Below are 12,567 nucleotides of genomic sequence, written 5' to 3'. Positions count from 1 at the left end.
GAGCCCCTGACCCGCCTCCCCCCAGCTGCCTCCGATCCCCTTCTTCCCCCATCATCGGATCCGGCTTTCTCGAGCTATCGGCCCGCCTCCTTGAGCCTCGAGCCCCCAACCCACCTCCCTGAGCCGTCAGACTGCCTCCCCGAGCTGTCGAACCATCGCCCTCGCCTCCCCCCTTCAGATGTTCAGCCACTGGAGCACCGCACCGTCGACCCGTTGTCGGACCACCACTGCCGTCGGAGTTGCCATGTGATTTTTAGCGGCGGCGACGGCAACAGCAATGGCTCCATCACCGTTGCCATAATCCGTTCCCATTTTTTTAAATTTTTAATATTTAAAATTATATTTATCTGATTAATTTAAAATTAATAATATTTAAATTTAAATATTATTAATTTAAATATTAATAATATTTAAATTAATAATATTATTAATTTAAATAATATTATTAATAATATTATTTAAATTAATATTATTCTTGAAAGGTGAAACTACTGTGGGAAGTTCTTCGATGAGAATAGTCCTACTGCCTTCGACGGTAGGGGTTCGAGATCGGATAACCATCAGATCAGTTCTAGCCTACTCATCTACTTTAGTGGTGGTCAGAGTAGCTTGACGATTGGACTCTAGGCTTTAGGTCCGGCCCGAAGTCTGAAAAAATTTTTAGACCGGACTCATGGAAGGGTGGGGCCTAACCCACCCCGATCCATTTCCAATCTTATTTGCAAGCCCGCTTGGTACTTTGAAACCTCCAGGATGGCATTTACCCGGATGCCATGCTGGTGTGCTCACACGGCCTAGTCATCTAGCATGCTCTAAGTCCGCATGCATGGGACGCGCATCCCGACTATCTCCATTTGCAATGATATCTTTTACTTAGAAATCTAATATTTTAAAAATTTTAAAAATATTCATTGTATATAACAATAGACCCGTCTTTATGAGCCTTATGGTTGCCTTCTTCTTCTTATAGTTGCCTTCTTATTTTCTCTGATGATGATTCAAACTTAAGTAATAGATATTGAAGGGAATGGCTCCACAGATTGCTATGAGCTTTTTTTCTTATTCCCATATGATATCTAAAATCTGATGGGTACTGATGAATTTTGCTTCCTATATTCTTATGGTTACCTTCTTATTTTCTCTGATGATAATCTAAACTAAATAAATATTGAAGGGTCTAGAAAGATAAATGTCAAACATAACTAATCAAAATTTCTAAATCTGTGAGAGTCTCACAATGTAACCGATGGCTTCATAAACCACCACAACCTCATCATGATCTAACCAATTGTGTACAAGTATATAACATCTCCAATTCTTGACCAACACTTCATGCATCATCAAAACAAATAAGAGAAAAATCAGGAGTCATGAAATATTAACAAAAAATTCGAACTTATACTTCTATGTATATGGAACTTTCCATCTCAAGTCTATTGGGATTTGGACTTCATCAAGTATATGGAACTTATGACTCCTATCTAAATGAGGCATTGTGGAAAAGAAAAAAATTGGTGTCACCCATCTCAAAACATGGAAAAAAGGAAAACAAGGCATGGCCATCAATATATGTGAAAAAAAAAGGTGCGAGGCATTGTGAAAATATGGGGCGTCATCCATCTCCAAAACAGAAAAAAAAAATGTGTGAGGCATCCTTAAAAATATCTTAGGATTGACTCCAACACAAAGACTTTTACTAGGTATGGATGGAATCCCATCACACAAATCTTTGATTTCATCAAGATTCCTCTATGAAGCACTCTTTATGATCATACAATCTACATCGAGCAGTTCTCCACGAACACTTTTTGCTGCAACATCATCAAGGTTTCATCTATTACATTCGTGAAAGGTTTTATCAATCTAGGATCTCTTTGATCGCCACTAGTATTAGCCATAATCTCCTCTCTATTTCTTCTCTATAATTAAGTTCTAATATTTAAATCCTAGTTGATTCCTTAGAGTTTTAGGACTTTCTTAAAATTTAACCTATTGATGCATCTATAATCTAAAAATTTTATATTTAATTATTGTATATACTTCTTTAACGTTGTCGTTGATCTGTGGTAGATGGCGGACCACAGCAAACCTATCTCTAGACCCACCAACCGATGTCAATCCTCCATCAAAGAGATCAGATGTTATGTAAGATTGTTAGTTAGCATCTGTAATATATCAGCAGAAAAATGATTCTCATCCAATAGTACATGATAATGTATTGGTCTACATACAAAAAGAGGAAGAAGCACAAAAAATATATTACCTTTATGCCAGCGTGGCTATAAAGATAGAAGTCAAACTCTGTCGGATGATGAATACTTGTATCAACCACAGTTTCTAATCAAACCATTCTAACATTACTTCCTACTCCAAGCATACAAAATACCATATTACTTTTATGAACATGGTACAAAGTTAAGGTATCATGATATACAGTTAAATAAATATGATACATAGTTATTTTATTCTGGTGCACAGTTAATTCAATATGATACATAGTTATTTTATTTTGATACACAATTAATCCAATATGATACATAGTTATTTTTATTTTTAGAGATTATAGATCATATCTTTTTGAGATCGGAGCCGTCACAACTGAGGGGGCAGCTTTGGAGGAGGGAGCTCCCATGCAACCAGCTCACATGATTCTATGGTATACATATCATATGGTAAACTCTGATACTTTAGATATTTATTTTTATATTATTTTATCCTTTATTATCTAATATAATATTCTTTATGATGTCTTAATACTCTCAAGTTCGGATGTCGTGGGATCACCAGTGATCCCATAGTCACACGTAGCAGTACTCGCTCTCAGAGTCAGCAACATGATAGAGGACCTGTTCGGCTCATAGCATCTCTGACTCGATCAGAGGATAGAGAGCTCATCCACATTCAGAGCCACTGGTAAGTACTATATCTTCACTGAATTTATTTAAAATTTAGCCATTGTAAAGTCTAACATTTATTGTTCAAAATCAATTTTACAACGTATTTACAGAGACTGGGGTGCCTCGTGTGATTACTGGGATCATCCAACGATTGATGCCTAGGCTAATGAATGAGTTTTCCAGTTGGCTGTTGAGGGTTCGTGATGTAGCCTAGGAGACGTTCTTAATAAGTCAAAGGTATTTAATTTTAAAATTCACAATAGGTTTGTATTCTATTTATTAGTATATGCTTGCTTCTACTTACAGGGATACTATCGATTCGAGACTCCTCAGAATGAGGAGGCTGGCCGTCGGATCTTCGAGGTAGTGGCCATCCATAGGTTTCGAGATGGACCATACAGCCTTAGGCAGTCCGTCAGACAGCACTCCAATTTTGAGTCACCATCAAATTGAAAGTCTCATACAGATCACTAGATGTGGGTGGACATATGGGAGGCCCTCTACGACCAGTGGAGTACTGAGGAGTACTCTGGGAGGCGGCAAAGGGCATGACAGAATCGGTCTATCTAGTAGCATCCGATTAAGCACACTACAGCTCTGTTGGTATACATATTGTGATCGATAGATTGGTAAAAATTCTATACTTAAATTAATTTCATATTGAATTAATCATATGTATGTTTTAATTAATTTAATTTTATTATTTATTTATTGTAGATAAGGTAGCTAGGTCGTGCACTAGGATAGCCACAGATATGGGAGGCCACACACCAGTCTAGAAGGACTAGTGATTACTTAGATCCTCGATCTCGATAGATCGTGGTAACAAAATTAAAATATTATTTACTAAATTTTTATATACACTGATATATATGCACTAATAAATTTTTAAACTGTATAGGTAGATTTCATGGAGTATCTCGTATCGTGGCACGACGATGACCCATCCTCTCAGCCTCTCCTTGACCTTAAGGGATGGCTCAGGGCTACCAAAGGGGTGAGGAGGAACTGAGTCATAGGATTCGATCACAACTTCGATCCTCCAGTAGCTCGATACTCTTCATCAATGTCCTCCTCTCAGGGCTCAATAATCTAAATGTGGGTTGATGCACATGTGGAGGAGATCGTGGAGAAGCTTTGGAGCCAGCAACCTCTGAGCTTTCGAGATGCTGTCCGCGACATGATCGTTGAGATTCTCCAAGTCCGTATCTGCATGATCAGCTAGGCTCATTGTCACAGCCATCATAGTAGGTAAGTCTATTAATATTTTTTTATTTATTTTAAATTTTTATATTTAAAAACTTCACATGTTTATGCTTGCATTAGGAAAGGAGATCTAGGGAGTAAAAATTCAATCTAACCATCCAAATGATGGACTAGAGGAGTCTATAGTTCTATATCATCGAATGAAATGTGGAAAAATAATTTGTTTGAGAATTGAAATAGAATATCAAGATATACGTTTCTGTATCGACATATATGCTTTCGTATCGAAACATATTAATAATATTTTATTTTTTTCATTATAAAATTTTGGGACATCTAGCTCTCATCCACCAACTGCTGGAAAGGACATACAAAAGCAGGAGGAGAATGACGAGGATGACAAGGAGAATCTTACATGATTTTTTTTATATATATAATTTTTAAACTTATAAAGCAGTATAAATTTATAAAATTATATATTTTATATTTTTAATATAATATAATTAATTTTTTATTTATTATTATGTTAAATAATTATTATTTTGTTTGTAATAGATCTTAAAAATTAATTATAAAATAAATTTTAAAATATGTAATTATAAATTTTTAAAAAAATAAAAACTATTAGCGATGGCTCTATTGTCGCTAATAGTTTTTTTAAAATTTTAGTTAAAAAATTAAAGAAATTATTAGTGACGGTAGTTGCAACCACAACTTTCATTGCTAATAGTTTTTTAATATTTTAATTAAAAAAAAATTAAAATTATTAGCAATGATATTTATCATTAATATCGTTGTTAATTATCATTATTAACGATAGAATAATTGTCATCGCTAATAGTAATAATTAGCGGCGAGATTATTTTCGTCAGATTTTTGGCAACAGCACACCGTCGCTAATATTATTAAGGACGGGAAAATGATTATTAGCGATGGCAATTAGCCGTCGCTAATAGTCTAATTTTTTTTAGTGGATTCACCCACTATTCTATAATCAGGGTTGTTAGTCGTGGATGCCAATGGCTAGTTGTGCCTACAGATCGGGTTGGTTAATCGTGGGTGCCAATCTCGGGTCATACCCATGTTCCAAAGATTTCTGAAAGGTTCCTGGGATTGCCTGTGTGGTCGAATAAGACAATGGCCAAGGCTTCCCCCGGATGCATTAATACTTGTGTGAGCCTTTGAACGTCGTCCCTTACTGTCGATCGGGTTAAGATCTTGAGTTTGATAACCAACCGAGTTGAAGGTCGGGAGCAAGCCAATGACGTAGTATCTTCTTGTCTTAGATTCTTTAGTTTCTCTTTGTGATATCCGAGATGGTCTCGTCTTGTCAGGTCATCAATGGGTGCTCGGCTTTGATCCGAGGAGGAGAGATTGGATCTGATGATGGGTAATCCCCATAACACATAGCACCATATGCATTTGCTTAAACATATGCCATTTATAGGTACATTCTATCCCAGTTGATCTATACTTAGTGCCCCAACAAGCACCTTGAATGGTTTATAGGTCTATACTGGGACTACCAAAATACTTATTTCACATATAAACATTCAGCAAAAAGGAAACATTCCATTGGAAAGGAATATATATAATCTGGGGCAGTTAAAGCCTCTACTCCTCCTAATTAAGCAATGATATTGCCCAAATTACCAGCAAATGAGCTCAAGTCAAATGGCAAATACAAGGGAAGAAAATGAAAATTATAAAAAAATAAACGTGATCTCGAGAACCTGAATTTTTGATCTTGACATTCCATCTTGTTTACTCATTGCAATGCTTCAACATACAATATTGGCACCAAATGAATCTAAATTTGTGTAAAGAAATTAGTGGTCTGCATAATGTGCCGAATGTATTAAATTGAAATATCTAGAAAGTAGTGACCAAAAACTAATACTTTTGCTTGACTTAAAAGGACGGATAATCCAAATTTTCATCAACCTCCTACTGCAATTTTGAACTGGCGATGCTGAGATACTTCAAGGAAGAAAGAAGTTAGCATGCCCACACCACTTCAGCCCAAGGCTGGGAAGCTTGTAGACACCTGGTAAGTGATGAGAAGCTTCTAATTATCCACATATTAGAGGACCGGGCAGACGACCAGTAGAAAAGTTTGAATTGGACCTTGTTACCATATCGTTAAACCACAAAAGCTTTATTCTAATAAATATTGAATGGAAGGCATGGCCTACATAGAATTTAAGACCATCCAGGTCCAACCTAGCTTGGAAAGAAGGCCTACATATCTCAGTCAATGACGAAGGCTATGACCATGACAAACTGCAGGCACCCAGATGACCTTTTGTCTAAGCTTAGCCACCGGCTAGTATTGTTTCAGAGGATCTTCCGTGCGCCTTCCACACCTCATTAATGTGATTAATTACTGTCCTCTAGTCTAAAAAACTATCTTCACGATTCAAACTTCTTAGGTAAAACTGAGACGGCCATCCGTCTGGGTGCACTATAAAAGGCCAACCCTGCCACCAATTCCATCCACAGCAGAAGAGAGACTTCCAAAGCTTGCCCTAAAGCTTCTCAGCTCTTATCTTCTCTCCAGAACTACCTTTGCTATTAGACATGGCAATTCCGGTTGGATGGCACAGAAAGGGCTGAAACTTTGGCTAAGATTGCCAATGGATGCGAAGAATGGGGATTCTTTCAGGTTGGTCGGTAACACTGCAGCAACCAATTAGGCCATGAACAAAATGTCATCATTTATATATTCTCAATAACCTTCTTCTTGCTGTTGTTAGCTTGTGAACCATGGGATTCCAGTGGACTTTCTCGAACGTGTGAAGAAGGTCAGCTCTGAATGCTTCAACAATTGGACAGGGTTGGATTTTTTGAAACCTTCTTCTCTCAGCTTGTAGCATTCAGAGCTCCCCTTCTCAACTCGTCCGAGAAGTTCCACTGGAATCCCATGGTTCACCAGCTAAAAGCAATAACAAGGTCGAATGGATGGAAGTTGGCATTTTGTTCACAAGACAATGCAAAAGAAAGATGAAGAAATAATAAAAGTATCCATAGCTTAAGGACTACTAAGTACTGTCTGCTAACCTGAAAGAATCCCCACTCTTGGCATCCATTGGCGATCTGTGCCATAGTTTGTGCCCTTTCCTTGCCACCCAGCTTTGAGAAGCCAATGACTGGAATCGCCATATCTAACAGTAAATGTAGTTCTAGTCTGCTGCAATGGATGATTAGAAATGGAGGTAAGGGTGTCCTTTTACAGTGCAACAAGTTAGCTGTCAACGTCTTGTTTAACCTTAGAAGTTATTAAAAAAAGCAGTTTCCTTTTATATAAAAATCGAAGGTGAATGCAGCCATGGCCGGCGCCGGTGCACGTTCGGAGAAAAATGTTGGGCGAATTCTGCTGGTAGGACTAATTCTGAGGTAAAGAGACTTCAAAGCTTGGCATGGCCTTCCAGAATCTAGTTCTTTCTTTTTAAAAATTACCCTCTTGTATATATTATGTAATCTGTATTTGTTTCTTGTTATAAAATAAATTAGGGGGGTAGCCCTTTGTTGCCTCCCTTTTCCCTTCAAAAAAAAAAAAAAAAAAGAATTCCGCTGGTAGGAGCAACAGGTAAAGGAGTGAAGACCTTTTCAGCTAGCGGGAGTGAAAGCCGTGGATTCCGCAAAACTCCAGCTAAAACCCATCTTTCTTTCAAGTATTTACATAATGCGGGCCGATGCTTAAATTTAACGTTACGAAACGACAGCAGCAAATCTGACACGGTGAGGTGAAAATGGAAACATGGGGACCGATGCTTAAATTTGACGTTACAAAACAGTAGCAAGAAATCTGACACGATTAGGCGAAAAAGGAAACATTTGTCACATCCATAAAACGCACCATAGATGCTAGCGATAAGGCAATGAAAAAATAGAGAACAGATTGCTGAGGACACATGAAGCATTAGATAACCAAATTTATATCATTGGAATGGACTGTTAAAAATATAGGCACACATGGCTAAGATTACATCACATATCGATTGCACATTAAATTTAAGAAACTACCAGTGTTACACGAGAATTTTACTATGCGGACCCGGGATGTTCCTGACTAGGAGTGTATAAATGCTTCGATTAATCGAAAATTAAACTAAAGCATTAATTATTTTGATGTTCGGTTTGATTTTTTTTTTTTGAAAATTTTGATTTCAGATTAGAACCAAATCAAAGTTTTTTAATCAGTTGATATTTAATTTGATAACTTCGGTTAACTGAAAACCGAAATGGTTGATGTATGATAAATATTTTATTGATAGATTACAATGATCTTGAGGTAATTTTATTGAATTGAACTTTTTTTAAAAAAATAGTTTGTTGCTGATTTGAAAATATTAAGCCCAATTACTGTCACGCCTTGAACCGAGCACGCAACAGACGCCGCATACTTCGAGATTAGGCCGTACAAGTATGCAAGGCTACAGACCATGTCATAAAATTTTTGAATAATAATAATAATAATAACAACAACGATAAGTCTTTAATTCTCAAAATCAATTTGAAAATATAATTAAATCTTTTTTCATAACAAACATCTTTGCGCAACATAAATCATAATATTCCATTCAAATAAAATATCTACACTAAATCAAACTAAACTAGAATCAAGAAAACTCAAATATTTTCAGATGATCTACGCACTCTCCCCCATATCCTGAGCAATCATGATTCATGATCTGAAAAATAGAAAAAATAATAATAAACTACACTAGCCCAATAAGCAACATAACACATCAAAGGAGGTCTATGCATGCTAAGCAAATAAATCATATAATATTGACTGCGAGGAACAAATCTCAAATAATTTTTTTTTTTTTGAAAATAATTATTTTAATATACTGATACTGAACTCAATATCAAGCTACGACCATGTAACCTAGTGGCATGGCTCTGATAACAAAAACACGTTGCACAAAGTGTCAGATAACAGATACCACTATTCTAATCACCAATGGCTTGGTGTTGAAACCAATTTTTCGGATTACAAGTCGATAGGTCTAATATATAATCTCCACTGGAGGGGCCACGTCATAGCCATACTGAGAACATATATATATATATATAAGTAATTTCATAAGTTTTTCAGTCAAGTTTTTCAAATCTATTTCTCAAAGTAATTTATATATTTAAAATAAATTATTTTCAAGAATAAAATAATATATGTTTGATCCATTTATTAAATAAAAAATAAAAATCATAATCAAATAAAATAATTAATTATAATTTTCAAAAGATCATTCGAAAGCAAACTTGAAGCGTTAGGTTACTTATCTTGTCACGCCTCGAAATTCGACGTCAATCAAATAGATAGGATATACCTATTCAAAATTATTAAAATTTAATTAATTAATTAGTTTCTTAGAAGCCCATTGATAAGAAATCCCGAACAATCCAAACGGATCAAGGGAGCAAAAATAACCCAACTAGGTATACGACTAGGATGGCTTCATACTTGAACCAAGATATAGATCAAAGATAGGCCAATCAAATGGTGAAGCTCAACGGCTCTAAATCAATTAGTTTGTATAATTTTATATCATCAAAGATCAAAGTTGGATACAAATCGAACACCGCAATTGAGGATGATCAAATCTAATAGGATCTCACAAGAGTCAGGATGGAAGCTAGTGCACTATTCGATGGCGATGGTCAGGAAACAATTTGATCAAATAGCCTCATCTAATCAGGATCACTTAAAATATAATGATTTAACAGAGATTAACAAAGATCAAACTCATGATGCTCAGCAAGAACTCAAATGGTGTGGACATATTGTCCGACTGATAGAGCGGTTCAAAATCTCTTACTGAAATCAACTCAGATTCAAAGCAATAAGTCGGATTCACTGGATTCATAAATTATATAGAGCAAAAATATCAGAGGAGAGAGAAATTAATAAAATGGAATAAGGTAAATCTAACGACACTGCCCAACAACCCGATCGATCCGATTTAGATAATTTAATCAAATCATGGTTGAATTAGCATATAAATGTTTCAATAAAAAAATCATAGATAATCAAATCCAATGGTATCTAGATCTGATCAAGATGGATGCCAGCACACTATCTGACAACCGCGGACTCTTTTTGCTGAGATCGGATCAGAATCATTAAAACAAGCCCTTTCACTAGAGAGAAATGGTCTAAAGAGAAAATTTAGAGAGAGAAAGTGATACTTTCTAGAGAGAAGTGGGGATTCAAAGTCAGAGAAGGGAGAGAGGGAAGACTGAAAAATTCTCTCTCTTCTTTTTTTTTTCTTCTCTTTTTTCTTTTTCTTCCCTTTTTTTTTTTCCTTTTTACCCTCATGTATTGAGCAAACAGGGGAATCCTCCCCTTTGATTCACAAAATGGGGGACTCACATCCCCCATTCCTTTATCGATTAAAAGACCTCCTGCAGGCTGACAACACCCGTGGCCAAAGGAGCCGGCCACGACGGCGACCATGACCCTAGTCCGGTGACCAGTGGCAGCTGACAATTAATGCCAGAAAATTAAGAATAAATTATGAATAAAATAGGGGAAATACAACTAGATTTTTGAAGAAGAATTTGGCACTAATCGGTTAAAATCCAAGCTTCAGTAATTATGGAAGATTGAGGGGAAGATTAGCAAATTAAGGATTCAAGAGATCATTACCTTCTTTCCGGTGATGTTTGTTAGCAATTTCCAGCAAACAAGGATGAAGACAGACTTGGTTTGAGAGGAAAAACAATAGGACAATCGGCTCTAAGGACCAAAAATCAGTGGTGATGATTGGAGGGACCCTAGGTTGATTTAAATATTGGAGAAAATTGGAAATTTTGAGGGATTTTCGGTGTTTAGATTCGAAAGAAACTCGGACTCCCGCGTGGAATCTGAGACTTGAAGAACTCCTTTGGGAGTCTTGATATTGCTCAACAGCACGTGTGGGATTTTTTTCCTCAATTGTGGGCCTACTTTGGGCTAGATATTACATTCTCCTCTCTTAAAAAAAAAAAAATTCATCCTCGAAACTTTTCTTACTTATACTTTGATAAAATAAGTAATTCACAGTTCTAATCTCATCCTTCAACCTTTCAATATTCTAATTATTTTATAAAAAAAAGGTCTAAACTATAAGAGTTGATCTGTATCAAAACCATTTATTTTTTATAATTGAAATCAATGTCTGAATTCTAGATAAAAAAATTAAATTTCTCACTAAAAATATCAATTACTCTTTATTTAATCAGTCATTATGAACAAACTTTACTATCTCTTAATAGATGAATATTCAAGTATAAAATCTAAAATCAATAAATAATTTCACTTTGTTTCTATCATATAAAGGAGTGTAAACTTCAAATCTAGGAGAAATGAAATCTATCTATAAACATTCTAACTCCAGGATCAAAAAATCGATGGTCCACTATCTCAAGACTTAAGATGCTAAAAATTTTCTTAGCATGATAGATAAAAGACCTACTCATAAAAATCACGTAGCGACATCCAAAATAATCTAGAATCAAAATCATTATCTTTTTTATTATCAATAAAATCCTCTATAAGAAATGTCAAATCATATCATCTATTATAGACTTCTAATCCAAAGAATTAATTTTGCTAATCAGTTCAAAATAATTCAGATAACCATACTTCTACTGTACACTCTGATTTAAACCATCAAAATTTCTTTAGATGCACTAATTAGCTTTTGGTCAAAATATACTACTGTGTATCATAAATTGACCAAGTTAAAGAATTTCAACTTCCAAGAGAAAATATAGAGGAACCTTTAAATCTCGTCCCCAATTTACCTCGAGCACATCCATCTTGACTAACTATTGAGCCAATTACCACATTCAAATGTATTGTATGATCCATATACAAGTATGATCCTTTTACACTTAATTTGAATCAAAATCAACATTTTTTATGTTTTTTTTCCCTCTACGCAAAGAAATGTCTGCTGATATATCCCAATAAAGATGATAAGAAGGACATCGTGCTCCAAGAACCATATGCACATCTCATAACCCATATCTGTGCATGGTACTCCTGGGTCAGTACTCGATATTAATCTATATTGTTTATTGCAAGCCCCAAGCCTACCCCAGTCAAGGCTTATAGAAAGTTTTTGTGTTCTTCAGTTTATTCGTTTAAATGATGGACCTTTGGAACAAAACCAGGGAGACTAAGGAAGAGATCAACTGAATAAAACATTTGCAGGTACAGGACGGGACTAGAAATAAAGACTAAGTATCCGAATTGTGTTTCTTCATCATGCCTCAGTCTCAAGCCGCTTTTGCACTGCTAATTAATGCTGTCATGTAATGGATACATACTTCATCTAGAATTGTGGAACGAGTGCATTCTTGAGTGTCAAACATATTATGGTGCATCCTCCCAAGAAATCATTTCTTGGAACTCAAGGCATGTCATTCTTTATCCCTATGCCATAATAACATGCAAAGAATAAAACAGAAA

The sequence above is a fragment of the Elaeis guineensis genome, chromosome 1 (assembly GCF_000442705.2).
Source record: "Elaeis guineensis isolate ETL-2024a chromosome 1, EG11, whole genome shotgun sequence".
NCBI lineage: Eukaryota > Viridiplantae > Streptophyta > Magnoliopsida > Arecales > Arecaceae > Elaeis > Elaeis guineensis.
The sequence above is the reverse complement of the archived record's forward strand: the minus strand, read 5'-3'. Positions refer to the sequence as shown.